Raw genomic sequence first — 12,253 nt, forward strand, 5'->3', positions numbered from 1 at the left:
ACCTTGGCCTCCCAAAGTGCTGGGATTACAGGTGCAAGCCACCACCCCAGGCAGATAGCACATCTCTTTATAGCACGGTTTACTGAATATTTTAAGCCCACTGTTGAGACCTACTGCTGAGAAAAAAAGATTCCTTTCAAACATTACAGCTCGCTGACAACATACCTGGTCACCCAACAGCTCTGACGTAGATACACAAGATTAATGTTTTCATGCCTTCTAACCATCAACCATTCTGCAACAATGGATCAGCAGTAATTTCAATTAATTTAAGAAACACATTTTTTAAGGCTATACCTGTCACAGATAGTGAGTGATTCCTCTGATAAATCTGGACATACTAAATGGAAGCCCTTCTGGAAAGGATTCACCACTCTAGATGCCATTAAAAAAATTGTGACTTATGGAGAAAAGTAAAAAAAAAAAAAAAAGAAAAAAAAATCAGCATTAACAGAAGTTTACAAGAAGTTGATTCCAATCCTCATGCATGATTTTGAAGGGTTCAAGATTTCAGTGCAGGAAATAACTGCAGATGTGGTGCAAAGAGCAAGGGAACTAGAAGTAAAGCCTAAGATGTGACTGAATTGCGGCAATCTCATAATAAAACTTGAATGATGAAGAGTTGCTTCTTATGGATGAGCAAAGAAAGTCATTTCTTGAGACAGAATCTACTCCTGGTGAAGATGTGCATGTTGTTGGGAAGATAACAAAGGATTAAGAATATTACCTAAAATTAGGTGAAAAAGCAGCTGCAGGGTTTGAGAGGACTGACTTCAATCTTGAAAGAAGTTCTACCGTGGGTAAAATGCTATCAAACAGCATCGCATGCTACAGAGTAATATTTTGTGAAAGGAAGAGTCAATTGATGTAGCAAACTTCATCGTTGTCTTATTTTAAAGAAATTGCCACAACCACCCCAACCTTCTGCAACCACCACACTCATCAGTCAGCAGCCATCAAAATCGAGGCAAGACCCTCCACCAGCAAAAAGATTATGACTTGCAAAAGGCTCAGATTTTCGTCAGCATTTTGTTTTAGCAAATCTATTTTTTAATTGAGGCATGCACATTGTTTTTTAGGCATAATGTATTGCACACTTAATATTGACTACAGTATAGTGTAAACATAATATTTATATGCACTAAGACATAAAAAATCGTCTAACTAGCTTTATTGCAATATTCACTTTATTGCAATGGTCTGGAACTGAACCTGCAATATCTCCAAGGTGTGCCTGTATAATCTCAACCAAGCCAAAAACAATATTACAAATATACTTAAAAAAAAAAAAAAAACTGGGCCTGGTGTGGTGGCTCATGCCTGTAATCCCAGCACTCTGGGAGGCCACGGCAGGTGGATCACGAGGTCAGGAGTTCAAGACCAGTCTGGTCAAGATGGTGAAACGAACGCCATCTCTACTAAAAATACAAAAATTATCCAGGCGTGGTGGCACATGCCTGTAGTCCCAGCTGAGGCAGAAGAATGGCGTGAACTCAGGAGGTGGAGCTTACAGTGAGCTGAGATTGCGCCTGGGCGACAAAGTGAGACTCCGTCTCAAAAAACAACAACAACAAAAAACCCTTAATATTTCAAAATAATTTTTGAATGACAGAAGAAATGCAAAAATAGCTTAGAGTCCCCCATACCCTTCATTCAGCTTTCCCTAATGTTCATCTCTTACATAACCATGATGCATTGATCAAACTAAGAAATTAACACTGATTCAATATTCAATACTATTAACTAAACTACACGTTTTATTTGGATTTCATCAATTTTTTTACTGATGTCTTTTTTCTGTTCCAGGATCCAATCCAAGATATATATTGCATTTTAATATCATTTGTTTTTAAATATGCAAACATTTTATGATTATTTATTCTTCCTTGGTAAGTACTGGTACTACGGGCAAAGACTTAATCCTTCTCCCTATCATCAAAGAAAGCAATATTTGACATGATCTTCTGGCCTCCCAAGGGAACAGAATCTGATCTACAGTGAGCTAAAAACCCAGACAATGACCAAGCCTCTTAACCCTCCATAAGCAGCCACCACCCTGGCCTCTCTCCACAGCAACTAACTGGTATTTAAAAGTAATTTATGTTAATTGCAATCGGCCATATATGAACACTACAAAGCCAGCCGGCTTCAAACAAAAAGGCTCAAGAGAGGAGCCTAACAAAAAATTAATTTTGTAAAAGACCTATTTCTATTTCAACTTGTTTTTAAATGTATGTTCTGAGTCACACACCATTAACTATCTCAATTTATTAATAATCTCAGGGCAACCAACTACCTCAGATCATGCAACGATGAAATCTTGCATAAAAAAAGAAAATGAAATATCTACATGCAAACATTAAGCAGGTAGTCAGCTGTGATGACCAGAGAGAATTATTATTTTTTAAACCAGCACATGTAGTAAGGCAAAAAAAAAAAAAAAAAAGGAAGGCTGCATGAACTGGTAACTCAAACTTTGTAAAGAAAATTCTTCTCCTCTGAGCATGAGATTCTTTTAGAAAGACCGGTTCAAAGAAAAGTTCTATGGAATTCCTTCCTCCTCTCCCCCAAGCAAAGATTTGTGATGGGAGCAGAAAGCACCATATTCTCAAAGACCCTTCTTTTCGCTGAGGAAATGACGGTGCTGTTTTGGCATTTTAAAGCAAGAACAAATACTTTAGCTATAAAATCCACTTTGTAGATTGAATCAGCAAGACAGCTGTTTATACAGAAACCCTTTCCTTTCTCCCTCCAAGCCCCTCAGTGATTCATATCAGCAATAAAACATTGGCTAGAACAAAGAAAAACGTAGTTTAAAGAAGAGAGATACACGGCACACCCACCACCTTAATGCCTATTAGTATTAAGTCTATTCCTTAACAGATAGAGCCTATTTCAACTTAGCCTATTTCCATGAATAATATTTCTCAACCTACCCCACTTGTATAAAAAATTATAATAACAATCCCCCCAAAACTGACCAACTTTTTGCTGCAGAGTCAGAAACTGGGTTCTTATTTGTGTAAAACGCTCAGTGGGTGTGACACAACCCATCTTTGATATGCTCTGGGCTTTGAAGCATGCTCTCTTTTTAGCCATGGGGAGCCTGATGACTCACCAGCACCCTTCTAGCTCCCCTCCTTGCCAACTGTCAGCCGTCTCCCCAAGCAAGCAGGGCAGCAGGGCCACCAGATGCTGGGCAGGAGGCGTATTAATTCTCCTGTGTGATAGAGGCTTGGGGAAAGAAGTGGGGAGCGCCGCGCAGAAAGACACATGACCATCCATCGTCGGAAGCCAAACGCCAGGACCCAGTTTGCCCTGGAGGGTGGGCACATTCTCCCCATTCCAGTTCTTTCCTGTTCACTCTTCAAAGCCCAAGCCAAATGCCACTTCCTCTACGAAGCCTTCCCTGGCTCTCCCTAGAAACGACTCCCTGCTTGGTGGTCCTGTAACACCTTTAGCATCCTTCGCCTGCTGATCACCTGCCTCCCCAAACAGACGCACACTCAAAGGCAAACGAGACCCTTTCCTCATCTCTGTAACCCTAGCCCCCTGGCCTGCACCCAACCCAGAGCAGGGGATCAACAAATGTTTGCTCAATGAATGAACCCAACTCAACTACCCTAGAAACCACATTACTAAATGCTAATTACCTCTCGCTGCATGAATAATGGATGAGGAAATGAACTAACAAATGTCTCCTTGTTAGCCAAGTCGCCAAGTCCTTTGGGAGCACAAAGACAGGATCGACTGACTTGTGGCTGTTGTAGGATGGCTCAGAGACAAGACAACTCGTCTTGAAGGGGTGAGAGGCAGGAAAGGAGGAGAACCACATCGGTCCAGCAGCTGGCAGTACCCTGAGATGTTACCAATCAAGTTCTAGACAACTAAGACTCACTTCTTCACCTTCCCCAGCTTCAGTTAGCCCCTTGGAGTTGATCCTTCCGTGGTATACTTGGAAACATTAGCAGGAGGGCAAAGAGTTGCCTAAGAACAAGCTCAACTCCTTCTTCTCCCATGAAACTCACCCCCATCAGTGCCACGCCAGCTTTTGCCACATCTCGTTCATCTGCCACGGCCCCCTGAGATATGCCTGTCCCTGCACCTGCCAGCACTTAAAAATGAAAGCCAGATGCTCAAACAGCACCCAGATGAAGTGCTATACCGGAGCAAACAACAAGGCAAGATTTATGATAAAGGAGGCACCGGATCTCTTCCCACTCACTGGAATAAGAAGGTCAAACAAATATCCATTTTGTGGCTGGTCAGAGCCAGATCCTCCCGTGTCCAAGATTCATTCTGTCAGAAATAAACAAGTCGGTCTCTGGAACACAGGGACATCTGCAGGGTCCCCTCCAGCTCCTCTCCTCTAAATCCCACACTACCCTGGAGAGACAGCACCACAGAGACGCGCACACATACTCGGTGGTGACACAGGAACTTTTTTCAGTTTCCCTGAAGAAGCCTCAGAAAAAGTAAACATGTATTGCCTGTCTACAACATCTAACATCCCATATTCCTTAAAAAAAAAAAAAAAAAAAATACAGGCTGGGCACAGTGGCTCATGCCTGTAATTCCAGCATTTTGGGAGGTTGAGGCGGGCAGATCACCTAAGGTCAGGAGTTCGAGACCAGCCTGACCAACATGGAGAAACCCCATCTCTACTATAAATACAAAATTAGCTGGGTGTGGTGGTGCACGCCTGTAATCCCAGCTACTCGGGAAGCTGAGGCAGAAGAATCGCTTGAACCCAGGAGGCGGAGATTGTGGTGAGCCGAGATTGTGCCATTGCACTCCAGCCTGGGCAAAAAGAGTGAAACTCCATCTCAAAATTTAAAAAAATAAGAAATAAAAAAATTTTTTCAAAAAGCACTGATTATATATTCAGAGGATGTGCTATATATCCAGGAAAAAATTATGATCAGATACTTGAGCCTTTTCTAATTCTGTAAATAATCAAGTACTAGCCAAGTGCTGTTGCAGTGTGAGGAGGATGCGGAGGTGGCAGGAAGTTCTCCACATCAGGATCGCAGTGCCCAGGAGTTCAGGGCATGCCTCAACCTGACAGCCCCATGGGTGCAGGAGCTTCCCCGCCCCCCATGCTGGAATGCAAGCTGCACATACCTCTTGGTGGTTTCATACTCCAAGCCGGAAGCAGGACAAGTCATGTGAAGGCTGTTCCAACAGTAGGGGCCCTGAGTCTCTCCCCAGCCTCCCCTGTGGCCCCAGGCTCTGGAGTAAACACCATTCTCAGTTCACCCAGGAGTGGCTCTGAAAACCATGGGTACTGGGTAATGCTGACCAAGTCGATTGACTTTTTTTTTTTTTTTAACCTTAATGAGCCAATGCAGTAAATTCTTCAAAAGTTCTCAGATTTACAACAGATGACCTCTATGAAAGAAAGAAACCACTATCTTATTTATTGGTTCAGAAGGTCAGCTTACTACTTAAACGGGGTCTTTTTCTGAAACCTTTGATACCGGGAGGAGCTCTGTCTCCCTGACATGTCTTACTGCAGGAGTCAGGGCTTTCATCTAGCGGCTTTCCTTAAAGTGGGGCATACCTGTGAGACGGAGGTTGTCGGAGGGCCGCTGTACGTTTGTACCTCCTTCAGCAACCAAAGTCTTAGGCCCCTAAAGCAACTCACAGAAAGGCTGTCGAACTCTTCTATCTGTCCTGGCCCCAGATAGGCTCCTTTCCCTCCTAACACTTTTTGAAATGACTCCAAGGGCACCTTAGAGCCGCCTCTCCAGGTGAGACCAAAGTTCCCAGGCCTCAGCATCCTCTGGGGACTGGTCTCAGTCACAGATGCCCAGGCACCCTAGCAACTGGAGATCCACAGGTGAGGGACCCCCCACCAACCTCCATTTCTAACAAGCACCCCCGAGGGGTTCTGATGGAAGTACTGGCTGCTCACAAATCTCCCCTTCCTCCAGGTACTCCACCACCACCGCAACCCCACTGGAACCACCAGGTCTAAGGCACATGGGAGAGTTTGCCTCTCGCCCCTCCTCCTTTCACACTCACTCTGCCCCTGCTCTGGTCCAGGCCCTGTTCTGTTTGCTACCTGGTCTCCCCCAGTCCATGACCTACAACACTGCCAAGAGTTTTCTCCCTAAAATATAAATGTGATTCTGCCCTGGCTCCTAAGCCGCCAGGATTTCAGACTGCCTTCAGGCAGTCTTTATCTCTTGAGCGGAATGCAAAACTTTTCCTGCTCTTGCCCCTAAACCACCTGTCCAGCCTCCCCTTCCATCCTCTAGACCCCTTCCCCCAGGCAGCTGTCCGAGGGTCTCTCTAGCCCCCAATCCACTGGACCTTCTCGGTGAATGCGTCCCCTCCTCTACGATCCTGCATTTTCACGCAGATCTTGCCCTCCTGAGGAGGGGGACTGTCTAGCTTTTGTTTCCATCCCTGACTCCCCATCTCCAGCACAGCACTCTGCCCATGGTAAAGGCTCAATCAGTGAGTTCACTCCATGAACAAATCCTCTCCTGCCCGGGCTGGTTAGTTAGAATGACCCGGGGAGAATGAGGGTGGGGTCCTCACACAAGATCAGGTACATTGAGGGTGGTATGGCCATAGACAGTGGGGTCTTCAGTTCCAGCTCCCCCATCCTTCGCTAAAAAAAAAAAAAACCTATTCAATAGCCAGCCACTTAAACTTCTGGTCACAAGCAGGACAAGGCCAGGGTATATATTGACAGCTCAACACAATCCAGTCCTACTGTAGAGAAAACAATTCAAGAGCGGAACCTGCTGACAACAGGTCAGGTGTGTCATCTCCACACATAAGAAAAAGCAGCAGAGTCGATCCATCTTTCAGCATCCCCTAATGGTACTAAGCAGCATGTTTAGCTGTTATTTCAATAAGCCTTATTAAGACCCAATTTTCTTGGGTCTTCTTTCAGATTCTGCAACATTAAAAGCCTCGCTGCTTAATTACATTAGGAGCACCTGTATATATTATGTGCAATAAATCAACTTTAATTTACCACCACACAAGGCTATTCATCTTCTCTGGGTTATTTATTGCTCGGTATTATTGGTAGTGAATTGTATCCTCTCTGCTGTAAGGAAGAACAGTTGGGGTAAGAAAAGCCAAAGCTGTATTTCAGAACGCTCCGGGATGCTGATCACACATGTACACAGCGAAAAGGAAAGAAAAAGAAACATATAAGCGAATCTTGGCAATCTGCTCCTTGCTATTTTCCTAAAACACTCCCCAAACATTTTGATGTTTTCTTTTGCACGCATGCACACACATACCAGTTACCCACTGAAACGACACAACCTGCAAAACAGGCCACAGCTCTCGCCGGCAGAATTGAGTATGGGATGCTGGCTGAGCTGAAAAACGGGAACACTCCATGAGCCAGAGGAGACAATTCTTCCCTCATCTGCTGCTGCCCCCAGTCCTAACGATGGGGTGCAGCCAGGACCTGACACCCAGGGGCATCTCGCAGAGGTTTACACCCAGGACACTGATGCGGGGCCCAAATCAGGCCCCCCCAGCGTGGGCAGAACTGTTTCCCAGATAATCCAAGGTGGAAGACATTTCTGCTTGTGATGACACGGGGGCTCTTCATTCTTTAAGAGTCTGACCAACACTGCCATTGAAGGAATCACCAGGTTATATGCGGGCTCCCTGCAATATCACCACCTGAGATATTAAACACTGAGTCCTGGGCCCCACGACTGAGACTCCGATTTCAACAAGCCCAGGAATGGATCCACCTGATTTTTCTGCATAGTAAAGTCTAAGAAGCACTTTCCTAAAGCCTCTGGAGCCAGGCTAACCATCCATTATAGAATAATATAACCAGGCCAGGGACAGTAGTTCACACTTTTAATCCCAACATTTGGAGCAGCCAAGGCAGGAGGATCACTTGGGGCTAGGAGTTGGAGACCCCCGCCTGGGCAACATAGCAAGACTCCATCTCTACAAAAAATTTTACCAATTAGATGGGCATGGTGGTGTGTGCCTGCAGTGCCACTACTTGGGAGGCTGAGGTGGGAGGACTGCTTGAGCCCAGGAGTTGGAGGGTACAGTGAGTTATAATCACACCACTGCACTCCAGCCTGGGTGACAGAGGGAGACTCTGCCTCTAAAAAGAAAAACTAAAATAAATTAAAAAGTGTAGTATAACCAATGATAATATAATTAAGAATAACTTCCTTATCCCTGGCCAGGCTCTAGGCTCAGCCCTTTTCTTGCACAAATTCCTCAAGATGATCCCAGAGTAGGTACTATTACTCTCATCCCCATGTTACAGGTGAGAAAACTGAGGCACAGAGAGATTAAATAACTAGCCCACAGTCCCATCTCTGTAACTGGCTGGGCAGTCTGGTCCCTGCATCCATGCTGTCAATCACGGGCTATACCGCCTCTCCAAGGCCAGACTCCCGACACCCACACCCTCTCCAGCTGGACAACCACCTTCTTTGGTTCTAAGCAAAAGAGAAGCAAAAGTCACCAAGACGTCAGAGGCTCCACTTCTACTCCATAAAGCTATCTGGTTCTACTAAGTCCATCATCTAAAACTACTTCGTGGCAACTTGCCGGCAACACACAGTTCTGTCTCTGAGCTTCCCACCGATCCGATTCAGCGAGCTTCTCACAAAAGCAGGGCGCACCGGGCTGCCGGGCAGCACTCCTGCAGCAGAGGGGAGCCAAATCCCTGGGAGCCGAACGAGCATCACTGAGTGTTTCACGGCCTCCTCCTTCTCACCAAGGGAGCTGTGATGGATTTTATGGCACACAACTGACTTTTTTACAAGCACAGCAGCAACCTCCAACTTTCATCTGATAATTTACCTTTAATCAGGGCCTAGAAAAATTCCTGGCCAACCAATCCCACCAGACGGCTCCTTCCAGGCTCATCTTACAGACGACAGAGAGAAATAAAAGGGAAAAGAGAGGATGGCAGAGTCCTGGCAAGCAAAACTTTTTTTCTTTTTTTTTTTAAATGAATTCATTTCAAATAAAAGTCCATTCAGTGCATGCAGAAAAGCCAGTTCCTCTGAATGACAAATTTGTGTGTGCCAGGGATGAGAAAGCAGATCAAACTCATGAGCTTGCAACCAAACTCCTAGAGGCCCAAACGCAGGACTGCCAAGAACCCAGGAGTGCAGAGTCATTCTGCTAAAAGAAGTTCCCACTCTGAAAAGCTTCATAGAGATGCTGGCCTGGGTGGTAACGTCCCTTCTCCCTGCCCTTTCACATAACCAAAAGGGAAGACCAGCAGGGGCCGTGGAAATCAAACCGAGGGCATGTGGCTAGCCACCTGTGGGAGGCTGGGGCCTGGACCAGGTAATCTCTCCAGGCACTTTCCTGCTCTTGAGTTTCATGACTATTTCATTGTCCACGTTCCAATCCATACAGAACAGAACCTCAGAACACATACAAATATTCCCCCTTCTTATAGAGAAGGGACCTAGAGTGCTAGACCAATGATTCTCATCTCAGGGTGACTGTGTCCCCAGGAGACATATGGCAACTGCTAGCTGTCACAACCAGGGAGGGATTGCTACTGGCATCTAGTGGGTAGAGGCCAGGGATGCTGCTAAACCTCCTACCACAGATACAGTGCACTCCAATGCACCCCCTCTTCCCCAAACTCCACCCCTGCAACAAAGAATAATCTGGCCCAAAATGTCAGCAGTGCCAAGGTTGTGAACCCCTGGCCTAGAGCACTGAAGGTAATCAAACGCTCACACTCGCAGCCTTCCCACGGCCTCCGTTCCCTCTATCACCACCCACTCCCAGCACCTCTCTAAATCAAGCAGGAATTAGAAACCAAACCGCACCATCTATCATCTAGACACCGGGATCCACCCTCAGCTGAGAGCCAAGGGTCTGTGCTGATTACAGCCAACCTCCCTCAGTCACCGGTGCACGCTGCTCTCAGGCAGAGGCCAGAGAAAAGGAAGCCAACCCAGGAGAAGCGGGGACTCTGTGAGGCTAACTCTCAGTTCAGCAAACACCGGGGAGGTTAGGGGGAAGATTCTGCAGAGAAAGTCAGGAGGGTACAACTAACCTTTCAGGCCTAGAAGGCTAAACAGCACACTGGGGCCTCTCAGTCCAAAGCAGCAAAATCAATGGTGTAGGGTTTGGTAACTGCACTACCTCCTCCCTGTCCCAGCGACAACAGCTGGGTCCGGGCTGGCTGCATAATCAACACTGACTAAGCACCTAATAGATGCCAGGAATTGTGCTACGTGCTCTACAGAAAGTTCTATCTGTTCTCAGAGCTGCCACACAAGTTTTATTATCCTCATTTTATAGGTGACACACATGAGGCTCAGAGAGGTTATGTCACTTGGCCAGGTCACATAGCCAGGATTCAATCCCAGAACTGTCTCCAAAGAACAAGCCTATCTACCACATTACCTCTCTTCTCCCAAACATCCCACCCCAGACAGAGGGATGGAGGAATAAAGGAGGAGGAGGCCGAGAATCCTCCTGGAGCTCCTCCTGCTCCTCCTGGTGCTGCCCCGGCCTGCTCTCCCACACTCTCCACTACTGCTGTCTCCAGGGGATCATCTGACCACACCTGTTTCATCCACAGGGTCTCTCCGGGAAGATGGCCCAGTGCGTTCCTTGCACTCCTTATGCACAATGGCATTGCCAGCACAGGAATTCTGATTTCATTCATAACTGGCCGAAACAGACATCCTGCTCCCCTCTAGGCGGGGGCTGCAATGGAATCCATTTGACTGCCAGGTGGGCCAGGTGTGCAGTTGCGAAGGTTTCAACCAGGCAGGGAAAGGGCTTTCCAATGCCCCACGTAGGAGCTGAAAGGCAGAGAAGCACCACAGGCCTCTTTCCTGAGCTAAAGTCCCAACACCCAAAGCAAACCAGAGGACCAAACACCTAACACAAACCAACAACCACAGGAAAGCAGCAGCGGCCAACCAAGCCCAGGAGAGTCAACATTCAAGACTCCAGGACTGAGCAACAAGTTAGGACGGTAAGACGCGGCAGTCCTGCGTCCGCAGATGGCCCCTAACACACACTATTCTGTCCCCCACTGTACCCCTTCCTCGACGCTGGCCGAGAGGGACCCATGGAAGGGGTGCTGGGCCAGCAAATCATATGGCACTCAAACTCAGGCCCAGCGGGGCTTCCAAGACACACAGGGCAGCCTCGCCAGGCTGCGTGTTCACTGAGGGAAGCAGTTTCACACTTCCTTTCCTTGGGCCTGCACTAATTTCCCACACTAACATTGCAAGGAGGCATTCTTGGGCTCATGGGGCCCTCAGAAAGGGTCCTATTAGAAAGGTTCAGCAAATTAAAAAAAAAAAAAAAGCTTTTGAGACCACTTATTTGTGGGGTACTATAGAGATGATGAATACGGAGCAAAAGGGGTTGCTTTTTTTCTTTCTTTTTAAATTTCCAATGAAGAAATGTGGCTTCAAAACTCTCTGCGGTGCGAGCCAGTTGCCTCCAGGCCAGCCTCTCTCTAGGCCTTGCTTTGTTTCTGGCCATCACACGCTGACCTGCAGGACCCACACTTGGCAAACAGCTTAAACCTACCTCGGCATTTTAATGAGCCAGACTGCCGTCTCCTCCCACGCTGCCCGCTCTCTCCTGAAAGAACACACCTTTCCTAATTCCGTTTGTTCACCAGAAAAATAAATAAATAATAATAAGGGGGGGGTAGGGGGTGTAGGTTTACCGGAAGGTCATTTTGCCTTAGGAAAGGAACAAATTAAGTGGAGGCTCACAGTGAGCCGGGAAATACATTCTCCATCAGACAAGCGACCTTGGGGCCTTCGGTTTTAGGCGGGAAAGGTCACTGGTAAGGCAGCCCCTTGTTTACGGAGCCCGGATACCAATGACATGGTCACCTCCGAGAAGCACAATTACCAACAGGGGCACGCCAAACTCTTTTATTGGTTACCTCTTAAACACTCCAGAAATCTGTCCAATTCCTTGCAGAATAGCAGAAAACAAAAGTGCTCTCAGCAGGAGGGGGAAGCCAGGACTCCATGATGAGCAATTAGTGAATCAATGACTCTCAGAGACACTGATTTCGACCAGCAGTTCTTATTAGCGACCGTCGAGGAAAATGCAGGGACACACAGCTTCCAGGAGAGACTAAAGCTTTCAAAACATTTTAAAAAATATCACCACAAACCACCTTCAGAGCTTCCCCCTAAAACACTTAAAATGTGTGCTCAGTCTGAGGAAAAAAAAAAGACTATTTGTTAAGTTGCTTCCTTAATGTCAAAAAAACAAGCGAAACTAC

The 12,253-nt window shown here is 46.6% G+C and overlaps 1 protein-coding gene and 1 long non-coding RNA gene across 19 annotated transcripts in view; both read right to left on the bottom strand.

The window, feature by feature from the left end:
* The window catches only part of LOC144335534 (uncharacterized), a 52,080-nt gene extending 49,633 nt beyond the window's left edge, over positions 1-2,447 (bottom strand). Inside the window, exon 1 of the long non-coding RNA XR_013406463.1 lies at positions 1,363-2,447. This is a non-coding gene — a long non-coding RNA (uncharacterized LOC144335534). The remainder of the gene's footprint in view (positions 1-1,362) is intronic.
* Positions 1-12,253, bottom strand: part of MSI2 (musashi RNA binding protein 2) — a 433,576-nt gene that overhangs the window by 390,240 nt on the left and 31,083 nt on the right. Inside the window, exon 1 of one of the 18 annotated variants that reach the window (XM_077971004.1) lies at positions 10,040-10,146. The exons of the other annotated variants lie outside the window; for them this stretch is intronic. The gene's annotated coding sequence lies outside the window, so the exon portion shown is untranslated. Of the gene's footprint in view, positions 1-10,039; positions 10,147-12,253 lie in introns of those variants that run through there. 18 annotated transcript variants of the gene reach the window in all.

Source organism: Macaca mulatta, chromosome 16, assembly GCF_049350105.2.
Source record: "Macaca mulatta isolate MMU2019108-1 chromosome 16, T2T-MMU8v2.0, whole genome shotgun sequence".
In the NCBI taxonomy this organism is placed as follows: Eukaryota; Metazoa; Chordata; class Mammalia; order Primates; family Cercopithecidae; genus Macaca; species Macaca mulatta.